The sequence below is a fragment of the Sabethes cyaneus genome, chromosome 1 (assembly GCF_943734655.1).
Source record: "Sabethes cyaneus chromosome 1, idSabCyanKW18_F2, whole genome shotgun sequence".
Taxonomy (NCBI): Eukaryota; Metazoa; Arthropoda; class Insecta; order Diptera; family Culicidae; genus Sabethes; species Sabethes cyaneus.
The window spans coordinates 148,565,422-148,577,002 of NC_071353.1; the positions used below are offsets into that span (position 1 = coordinate 148,565,422).

Here is an 11,581-nt window from a genome sequence, read left to right on the forward strand (position 1 = left end):
GTGTATAGGATTCCCCCCTCCTAAAAAGGGGAGGGCTCCCAATTCATCATAGAAAAAAATGTTGTCTCCAAAAACACCCACATGCCAAATTTGGTTCCATTTGCTTAATTACTTCTCGAGTTATGAGGAAAATTGTGTTTTTTTGGTACAGGAGCCCCCCCTCTTAAAGTGGGGAGGGGTTCTAATTTACTATAGAAAATATTCTTGCCCTCGAAAACCTTCACATGCCAAATTTGGTTCCATTTGCTTGATTAGTTCTCGAGTTATGAGGAAATTTGTATGGAAGCCCCCCCTTTTAAAGAGGAGAGGAGTTATAATTCCCCTTATAAAGAGGGGAGGGGTCTCAATTTACCATAGAATAAATTCTTGTCACCGAAAACACCCACCTGCCAAATTTTGTTCTATTTGCTTGATTAGTTGTCGAGTTATGCAGAAATTTGTGTTTCATTTGTATGGGAGCCCCCCCTCTTAGTGGGGGGAGGGGTTTCTAACCATCACTAAAACCTTTCCTGGCCCCAAAAAACCTCTACATGCATATTTTCATGCCGATTGGTTCAGTAGTTTTCGATTCTATAAGGAACATACGGACAGACAGACAGACAGACAGACAGAAATCCTTCTTTATAGGTATAGACTAGCTGACCCGACAAACTTCGTATTGCCACAAATTAACCTGTGTTGTACATAAATCATGAATCTCGAATGATTTTTGTCACAATCTCGAGTTTTGCAAGCCCCCCAGTGGGCGGCGCTTCCGACGGCGGGTCACCGGCAACACTCGCGACCGGCTCGTCCTGAATGATCTAGTGTTACTATAGATAGTTTTTGTGGTCTTGTTATTGATTAATGTTTTATGGAAGAGTCTCGAATTTCTCGAGTTGGATTAGTTTTTGAGTTTCGCAAAAATTTCTGTTTTATTTGTATGAGAGTCCATATCCCCCTGCCACAGGGGTGAGAGGTCTCTAACTATCGTAAAATGAATTCAAGACTCCAAAATCTCTCACATGCCAAATTTGGTTCCATTTGCTTGATTAGTTCTCGAATTATGAGGAAATTTGTATTTTATTTGTATAGAAGCACCCCCTCTTAAAGTTGGGAGGAGTCCTAATTCACCATAGAAAATATTCTTGCCCTCGAAAACTTTCACATGCCAAATTTGGTTTCATTTGCTTGATTAGCTCTCGAGTTATGAGGAAATTTGTATTTCATTTGTATAGGAGCCCCCCCTCCTAAAGTGAGGAGGGGTCCCAGTTCATCATAGAAAAAAATTTTGTCTCCAAAAACACCCACGTGTCAAATTTGGTTCCATTTGCTTGATTAGTTCTCAAGTTATGAGGAAATTTGTATTTCGTTTGTATAGGAGCCCCCCCTCTCAAAGTAGGGAGGGGTTCTAATTCATCATAGAAAATATTCATGCCCTAGAAAACTTTCACATGCCAAATTTGGTTCCATTTACTTCATTAATTCTCGAGTTATGAGGAAATTTGCATTTCAATTGTATAGGAGCCCCCCTTCCTAAAGTGGGGACGGGTCCCAATTCATCATAGAAAAAAATTTTGTCTTCAAAAACACCCACATGCCAAATTTTGTTCTATTTGCTTGATTAGTTGTCGAGTTATGCAGAAATTTGTGTTTCATTTGTATGGGAGCCCCCCCCTCTTAGTGGGGGGAGGGGTTTCTAACCATCACTAAAACCTTTCCTGGCCCCAAAAAACCTCTACATGCATATTTTCATGCCGATTGGTTCAGTAGTTTTCGATTCTATAAGGAACATACGGACAGACAGACAGACAGAAATCCTTCTTTATAGGTATAGATTAAATATGCGTCCTAGCGACAAACAGTCTTCAGTGAAAATGTGTATTTTAGAATACTGAATAACTTTGTAGAACACTCAAAAGCAGTAATAACATCGTGTGCAAAGTTATTGAGCATAATAGATTTTTAATCGCACCTTTTTAACACATCATTATATTTCGCAACCGGTAAGAGATAGATAGTTAATGTATTCAGCAAAGTTGCTTATTTTAATATGTTCTGTAACTTTTTGAAGAAAAAAAAATATTTTGAAATTACTTAAAAAAACAAAAGTTCGTATCACTCTAATAGGTGAATTCACGGTCACCCTAATAGTGCAGAAAGGTGCGCTATATTTTATTATTAAACTTCTCCGAAGACACTACCCTTGAAAAATTACACGTTTTTTACCCAATTGCTAATGTACTCGTTTTTTCAAAATTTGACCACTGTGGAATGTAGGCCATTTACTCGGAATCCGCACTGATAAATCATTGAATCGCACTTTTACCCCTCCTTACTCTACTAGGCACAGTGAAACCAATGAAGCACTTTTTGAAGCATAAGTCCTTAAGTTGATAGGCATTTCCTCTTACCAACGATATAGTAGAGTCGAAAAAAATCTGAAGGGTTGTGTACAACCCACGATCGCATGTTTGACGTAGGACTACGTAAGCCTTTGTAGCAATAGTAGCTTGGATCCATCCATCTAATAATATGATTCTTCATGTATACATGCTACATGCGTTGTATGTGGCATTTATCAAAGCAGTAACATTATATTCGCTCAATCTTCAATAAATTTAGTAGCTTCAACAGAAACGCGTATATGCTACAATTATGGAAACAAAATACTAAATATGTAAAATCGTAATAGCTCTTTACGTTAAACTGATTTACTATGGCCTGATAAAGGAAATTGTGCTGCTATTTCGGATAATTTCACATCTTCATCATTTAAGGCCAAATGTATGGGTGAGAAAATTCAATCACATCATCATTTGAATTAATTGGCATTGAAAGCAATTATTGTTGAATGGTTATAGGAAGCCTGAGCGGACCCAGGTACTTGGAGCTGGCAGATTTGTTGATTGCTTTTATGCCTTCAGAGACGGCGTTCTTGGTCAACTCAGCCGACAGCAACAAACGAACAGATTGGTAAGTTTTTTGTAACGAGCCAACCGCGACGTCTCAGCAGCTACACCTTACGCGCCTTCGCTTCTTTTATGCCTTGGTGATATGCTTTACCAAACCTCTAGCGGACAGCTCACAACGCTTTATAAAATATTACTTGTTTAGTTTGAATATTGAATCGGTTCTTGTTTTTCTTTCTTTGGTAGTGTACTTTTCGAAACCTCTTGGCGGCTACACTGACGCCGACACCGGCAGCACGAGCGCCTTCTGGTCCGCTTGTTTCACAGAAACTGATAACTATGCCAAGCAGTAGGCCCTGCTTTATTCGAACAAAGTATATCTTCGAAGGCCGGCCCTTTTTTCGTTGTCCGTCATTTCTGCCTTTCGTAGTTACCACCTTTTCAGCCGCTCGTTACTTTTCATCAGTTTGTTTACCGTTTCAAACGTTTGGGCTGACTTTGATGACGTTATTTCTAACAACCAATCACGAAGCGAGAATTCTGGTTAAACATAGGTTAAATATTTTCAATTTTTCATTAGTTCAACCTCAAGAATCGGTAAAACGGAATAAAACAGAGGAAAATTAAGACACTGGAAAAGTGCGAAGAAACGGGACAAATGAAGAGAAAAAGAATAGAGAAAGAGGAAACAGTTGCATAAAGCAAAAACGACTGGGGAATACGTAACAGAAAACAATGGAAACCAAATGAGAAAAATCAGAGGGGTTGTGTACATGACCGTATAGCTGACGTAGGACTACGTAAGTCTCTTGTTTAATGATAGCAGCATGTATCAATGCAAGTAATAATATGATTCTTCCTGTATACATACTACATGCGTTGTATTTAACATTTATCAAAGTAGTTACAACGGATAGTTCAATCTTCAACAGATTTTAGAATTATTTCTATGTACAATTGGAAACAATTTAACAAAATCAAGAACACAATCTATGGCTTTCCTATGATCTTACAGAGGTTAAAGATTGTTTTTATTACCAAGCGTACCCCCACGTTAAAGGGATTTCACCAATTCGATCCCATTTTATCGGCAGCACATCATTCCGATGAAACGGCAAACATACGCATCCATACAGAATTATATTACAACCGAACACTACAGTTGTAACCCACATTTGCCGTAAAGAATTTGGACTAGGAACTTTTGTCATTTTCTCGGGCATACTTCCCTAACACAGACATCAAACTGAACTAGGTTTAATCGCGTTCGTATAAATTGTGTTGGAACGAGAAGACTTTTTCGCTCTTTCTGGTGTACTTCCTAAGCGAAGACATCAAATTGGTCTAGGTTCAATCGTCGCGAACTGAGAGAGATTCGCGGATAGGAAAAAATCCAACGTCAAATGCAGCCAGTTCGAACTGTCAACTGCAGCCAGTCGTTAGTATTGGGCAGAAATGGAAAAGTATTGGTAACTCATGCAAGTTTTCCGCTGGTAGTTCTTTAGGAAAACTCAAAAAAGAAATTAAATTGGTCATATGTTTTGCGTTGTAAATTAGCTGCTGACTAAAATACAACATTTGATAATATTTTACGCTAAACATACTTTCGAATTTCTCACGATAGTACTCATTTTACATGCAATAAACTATGCGCTTCCGATTTATCGCATGTTTCATACAGTATTTTTGCAAAATCTGATGTACCCATAGACCAACTAGCACCAAAAAACATAGTACGAAAAATAAGAACGGTCAAAGCATGAGAAAAAGAAGACGGTCTTCGCGACTCTCTCTCAGGTCGCGAAGAATCTTCGACTATGATGGCGTCCTTTCCAATCAATCACGAAGCGAGGATTTTCAGTTGGACAACCCAGGTGACCAATAAGCATTTCCAATGCAATTTAAATGCAAGCCAATAAGCATTTAAGTTGCCCTAAATGCTACTTAAATGCTATTTTGGCAAAATATGCGGCTACTTTACTGCTAGCCCTCTTATAGTGCTGACAATGCTTTTTTGCAGCTAGTTACTGACAAGAAGAATTTAAATAGAATTGTGGATGCCAATTTACAACAGTTATGCAGTCAAAAGCCTGATAAACAGCAACCTGCAGTTCAAAACGCCAGGGATGCTAATAAACGATTGATTTACTGCTTATATTAATGCTTATTGGTTACCTGGGAATGCTTCATTATCGCTGACGGTCGGTTTTTTTTATTTTTTCGAATGACCCCCTATACCAGCTACCTTCCTGAAAGACGTAGTCCTACGTCAAAAAAGTGATATCACTTGGTTTTGATAAATTTCTAGGTTAGGTTTTTTAATACCCTCCAGGGATTCCATAACTGACAACACTATTATAACCATAGTAACCATGTTTGTTAATTATAACCACGTGTTACTGCTTAATTGAACATCGTCGCATTGTAGAGGTTTTACAATTTTGTTTTGCAGAATGCAGGATGAAAATTCAGTGGAAAGCTCGAAAGATCAGTACCAGTTGGACTGATGAACAAATTAAACGATTGATTGAATCCGTCAAAAATGAACCATCGTTGTGGGATGCATCGTTGCCGGAGTATCGCAGCAAAGTGAAACGTGATTCAACATGGAAAATTATCTCCGAAACTACTGTATTCGATAGTACAATTGTTGGCAGTGCTCTCAGGACCAGAAGAGAACCATAACAAATGCCCAGAACAAGCTGAAAACTGAAGCGAATACAAATGATCAACATACTCTGCAGGCTGGCTGCTAATAAAGCTGAAACTTCAGGGAGGTTCTTCTTATAGGTCCGAATAAGCACACGCGTTTGTACTTCGAGTTGTAACATAAAACTAAACTTTGCTGAGTTCGATCAGCAGGCTTTATTTACTATTCTGTTTATCCAGACTATGCTCGTAACACGACAGTGCTACCAGAGATTATTTAATTCTATCTGTTCACATTACAAAGTACTGTGCACGAAGGTGTACAGTTTAATTATTTTTATGGATACAACAACTCTTTACCCTTTTAGATATAATGTTAGCTAAATCTATGTTTACAATTATAATTTGAAAAAATATTAAATTCGATAGTAATCATTTACAAGCATTTCCATATATAAAATTTCGTTCGATTTTAGCTTTTTTCAAACGCTTCGATCTCCTTAAAGTAGGAGTTGTAATGCCTGCTGCTTCTCTTCGATCTTCATTAGACGACTCCATTCTCCGATTCTTGATGGCGGGTTCTTCGAACCCTCGAAACACTTCCTCGTTGCAAAAACTTGTTGAGCGAAAACTTCGCTTGCGGTTGGTACCTTCGACACGCACCTCCTTATCGCTGCTAGCGCCAGGGAAAACTATTCCGCACGCCTTAGCAGGTGAATATTTCGCTGGTTTAAGTTGACTACGATGCGCCGTGATGACGACGTTTCCAACCGACACCTGAAAAATGTTTTTAGAAAGTTTCCGTAAATAGGATGCTTTTAACCATCTACTAAAATCTTTGGGATTGTGATTTTTATAGTAAACCACATCACCGATCGTCAGTTTATCTAATGGTTCCTTGAGCTGTACTTTATCTTGCTCAATGATCTTTGGTTTAGTTACATCATTGGATGGGGTTGGTTCAGCTAACTGATATTTATAACTGTGAATAGGATTTAGCAAATCTATTAACATTTTGGGCTTATACCTAAATATCCTTTCTGATGGGAAATCCCCTTCAGACGCTAAACATGTATTTCTGTAGTTCATCAGAAACAAACTAATTTGATCCTCAACATCTAATCTTTTGACTTCCTGTTCTAACATAAATTTCTTTAAAACCTCCTTTACAATTCTCACTGATCGCTCCGCCTGACCGTTACTAGAAGGATTGTAAGGAGGACTTTTCAAAACCTTAATTCCCTGCCTTTCCAAAAATGTTATGAAATCACAAGAATTAAATGGAGGACCACCATCAGTCACCACTACATCCGGCAACCCAAATCTAGCAAATACTCCCACAAATTTTCTTAAAACTTTTTTTGCATCGGTTCCATGTTTCATATACTCAACTTCGATCCATTTTGAATAACTGTCCACAATCAATAAAAATATTTTGTGGTCAAAATGGAAGAAATCAGCATGAATTCTGCTAAATGGTTTCTTAGTAGGAATCCAAGAAGAACTGGTTTTTTGTTTGGGAACCACAGCCATTCTGCTGCAAGATTCGCAAGCCCCGACATATTTTTCAATATCTGAGTTAATCCCGAACCAGAAAACTGCTCTGCGAGCTAACTTTTTCATTTTTACAACCCCTGAATGATTGGCATGCAATAATTTCAAAATTCCATTCTGCATGCTTTTAGGTATTATAACTCTATCCTGAAATAATACACAATTGTTTAAAATTTCCAAATCTATACCATTAGAGAAAACATGAGCATAACGCTTGTCCACTCTTTCTGGCCAACCATTCTGCATATAATATATAACTTGTTGCAAAAATTCGTCCCTGCTTGTTTCATTGGCAACTTGGGAGAAATCAACAGGAAAATCTTGGCTAAAATTGATGCTTTTCACGATTTCTTTATCAAATTGTTCTGGAACAGCCTGATTCAATGGAAAACGTGAGCAGAAATCAGCATTTGCCATTTTCTCAGACGGTCTATATCTGATTTCAAAATCGTAAATAGCCATCTCTAAAACATATCTCTGCAACCGAGTAACAAAGATCGCATTCTTTCCTGCTTTGCCAAAGATTCCTACTAAAGGTTTGTGATCTGTGTATATTACAAACTTTTGACCATATAAATATTTGTGAAATTTCTTCACCGTACAAACCAAGGCTAAAGCTTCTAAATGGAGTATAGGATACTTCATTTGAGCACTGTTAAGAGAAAAGGATGTGAATGAAATAGGCTTTTCAATTCCGTTAATGTCATGCGCAATCACTCCTCCTAAACCATATCCTGAAGCGTCCGAAACAACAACTATTGGTTTTATAGGGTCATAAAATTCTAGAATATTAGCATTAAGTAGCTCATCTTTACACCTAACGAAAGCCTTGTTTATGTTCTCATCCCACACATACTTTACGTCCTTTTTTAATAACCTGTATAAACTACTAAGCTTCGAAGATAAGTGGGGTACAAATTTGCCGTAATAATTCACGAGCCCTAAAAACGCCTTCAGTTCAGTCACATTCTTTGGAACAGCTGCTTCCCTAATTGTTGCCAGTTTTTCCGGACAAGGAAGCAAACCCTTTTCAGAAATAATGTGACCTAGATATGGAAGAGAATTCATAAAAAATTTACATTTACTCCAATTGACCTTGATATTAGCTTGAGACAACTTCTCCATAACCGCAAAAACCTTTCTCCGACAGTCGTGTATGTCCCTTCCTGCAATAAGTACATCATCTAAATAACAGCGAACATTCTCTAACCCAGTCAAAACTTGATCCATGACCTGTTGAAATATTGCTGCACTTGATGAAGCGCCTTGTGGTAACCTGTTGTAAGTGTAAAGTCCCTTGATCGTGTTAATAACTACAAATTTTCTTGATTTTTCTGACAATCTCAGTTGAGTATATGCACCTTCCAAATCAAGGGCACAAAAAACCTTACAACCCGCTAGATTTGCAAAAATATCCTGCGCTAATGGTAAGGGATAGCTATTCGCAATTATCACCTTGTTAATTGAAACCTTACAATCTATCACCATCCTAATCTCACCATTCTTTTTAGGTACAACAACGACTGGAGAAGCCCACTCACTTGTTTGGATAGGAGTTATAACATTTTCCTTCTCCAACTTTTCCAAATGTTCGACCACCTTTTCTCTAAGCCTATATGGGACCTCGTAAGCTTTTCTAAAAATAGGAGTATTTTCCTTCAAAACAATATCCGCTTCAAACCCTACAATCGGTGAAGACAGATCTTTAGTAAAAACATTTGAGTATTGCTTTTTGATATCCATCAAAAAATTATCAACCAGATTTAACAATTCAATATTGTTGACCTGTGAAGTATTCATAAAATATTCCCTCCATTTGGGAAAAAATACATCCAACCACGTACGTCCTAGTAACGGAATGAATTCATGATCACATTTCAATACAAATAACGGTAGCATACATTTAATGGAATTCAACTGTACCATTACGTCAATTTTTCCCAAAATATCAAGCTTAGAACCATTAATCACAACCAAATCCTTTTTTGTTTTCTGTAAAGGTATGCTAAATATTTTTTTATAAAGATCTGAACCGATTACTGACACTGCAGACCCGCAGTCAACTTCCATTTTTAATCGTTTACCTTGCACAAATACTTGCAAAAAACATGCACTGCTAAATCTATTTACGGAAGACACCTGCATGCATCTATAGTCACCTGAGTCACTGTCGCTGTCCGTATCGTTCATGTCCGCATTCAACTGGTTGAACATGTCGGCTATTTTATCGTCACCAAAAGTCACGTCCGCCCTGCCGTCAACAAATTTCACCGATTGCCTCTGCATTTTCCTCCTTTTAAAGCAAGAACGCTTGATGTGGCCCTTCAAGCCACAAAAATCGCAGATCATATTCGCATAGCGCCCCGTTTGTCTTCCTTCCGTACTTCTACTCTGCCATCGCCGCTTATAACCGTTATCGCGGCTTCTACTTCTGCTACGGCCATTATCGTGTAAGTCCCTTCGACCTAAACGCCCTCTAATCGACGCAACTTGGCCACCGTTACGATCATTGATCATTCTTGCACGAGCACCGGCCAGCTCCCAGTTTACAATCATCTTCTCCGCCGTTGATAAACTGAGAGTGTCTTCATTCAATAGTTTTTGTTGGAGGGACTGATCATAAACCCCCATTACTAATTTGTCGCGGATAGCCGTTTCCCTAAACTCTCCAAAAGCGCAGAACTCGGCTTGCAGTTTCACTGCAAGCACAAAATCCTCCGCTTTTTCGTTAGGACCTTGTACCCGGTTATAAAATTTATACCTTTGGATAAGATCAGACTCAACACGATCAAAACGCTCTCTAAGTTTTTTAGAAATGTCTGCATACGTAACTTGCTTAAGATCTTCCGAAGATGGGTAAAGAAGCTTAAGCTCATCGTAAACCGCAGAACCGCTTAACGTAACAAAAAGGGCTTTTTGTTTAGCAACGTCAGTAATTCCATTTACTTGAAATAAATAATCAAGCCTTTCAGAGTAGTTAACGAAAGACGATCCTACTACATATGGCTCTATTGAGCCAATTAAAATGCTGCCACTCTGGCGAGAACTTTCACCGCTATAAGCCATTATCTATTAAGATATATCACTTAATTGAACCAATAAAAAAGAATTGAAAACGCTTACCAGATACCGGTATACTCTTGACCGCAAAAGTCTGTCAAAGAAATATTCTGACCAGACTCGCTGGCTCAATCCTCTTTTTTTTAACGCTGCAAAAACTATTCAGGCTGCACCCGGTTGATTCAAAATGTCCAGAAGATCTATCCAGTAGCCGTCTTTAAACGTTTCATGGAGCTTGGTCCGCTCTGAATTAAAATAATCCGGTCGTTTGTCCTACTGGATGATTTGTCGGCAATTTTCCAAAGAACCAGTGAGATTTAAAAACCTATTGGTAAATAGAAAAAGGAAAACAATGAAACAAAGCTGTCAAAATTATTTGTTTTAAACAAAAAAGCAACTGCAGCCTTTGTTAACACAAAATGGCAAGAAAAAATTTCTTTATTTGGCAAATAATTATATTAAATAATGGCGGTATCCGAAATAAAAGAATCACAAAATAATCTATTCTTCCCCTAGCATAAAAATATGGCGCAACACAGCGGACGCAAAAGCGGTTTTTTACCACTTACGCAGACACCAGCTGAATACAAAACAGCTGCAAACTAAATCTGTACACTGTCCGGCTGCGAAAACGCAATCAAAGCCACGGACTTTTGCACTTTTGCTGTTTTTCTCGCACACTAAATTGCCTAAATCCACTAGGTGCAGTACGCCGCTGCAACAATGTTTTCTGCTTTCCGAAGCAAACACTACCGGTTACACTTTTAATTTTCCACTTTTCTCGTCGCCACTTAATAAAGCTGAAACTTCAGGGAGGTTCTTCTTATAGGTCCGAATAAGCACACGCGTTTGTACTTCGAGTTGTAACATAAAACTAAACTTTGCTGAGTTCGATCAGCAGGCTTTATTTACTATTCTGTTTATCCAGACTATGCTCGTAACACGACAGTGCTACCAGAGATTATTTAATTCTATCTGTTCACATTACAAAGTACTGTGCACGAAGGTGTACAGTTTAATTATTTTTATGGATACAACAGCTGCAAGGGATTATAACCATCTACTAGATTCGTTAAGTAAGGACTCCACAAGACACCGCATGTATCATTGAAGTGAAAGGTCAAGGAAGGGACAAAAAATCCGGCAAAAAAAAATCCGACCTTGTGCTGTGCAGCACAATTTGAAGTTGTGGTATGATGATGACCACGTGCTTATTTGTTCATTCAGCCAACATTACATGTAAGTAGGGAAACCGTAAGAGTATTTTATTGAAATAGGATGTGTTAGTTTCTTATTTACATTTGTTTACAGAATAGATATCTTCAACGCATTACGTGATTTTCAGTAGAAACTCAAAGTAAGTAAGTTCAGAGTGACAACTGACAAGTTGAATTTTAGTTAAAACCGATTTTAGATAAAACGTGTCT

General features: G+C 38.1%; 1 long non-coding RNA gene across 1 annotated transcript; it reads right to left on the reverse strand.

The window, feature by feature from the left end:
* Positions 1 to 5,938: 5,938 nt before the first annotated feature.
* Positions 5,939 to 10,969, reverse strand: LOC128732544 (uncharacterized). Its single transcript, XR_008411813.1, has 3 exons — positions 10,724 to 10,969; positions 10,218 to 10,479; positions 5,939 to 6,317 (listed from the first exon to the last, which is right to left on the reverse strand). It is a non-coding gene; the product is annotated as an uncharacterized LOC128732544 (long non-coding RNA).
* Positions 10,970 to 11,581: the final 612 nt, after the last annotated feature.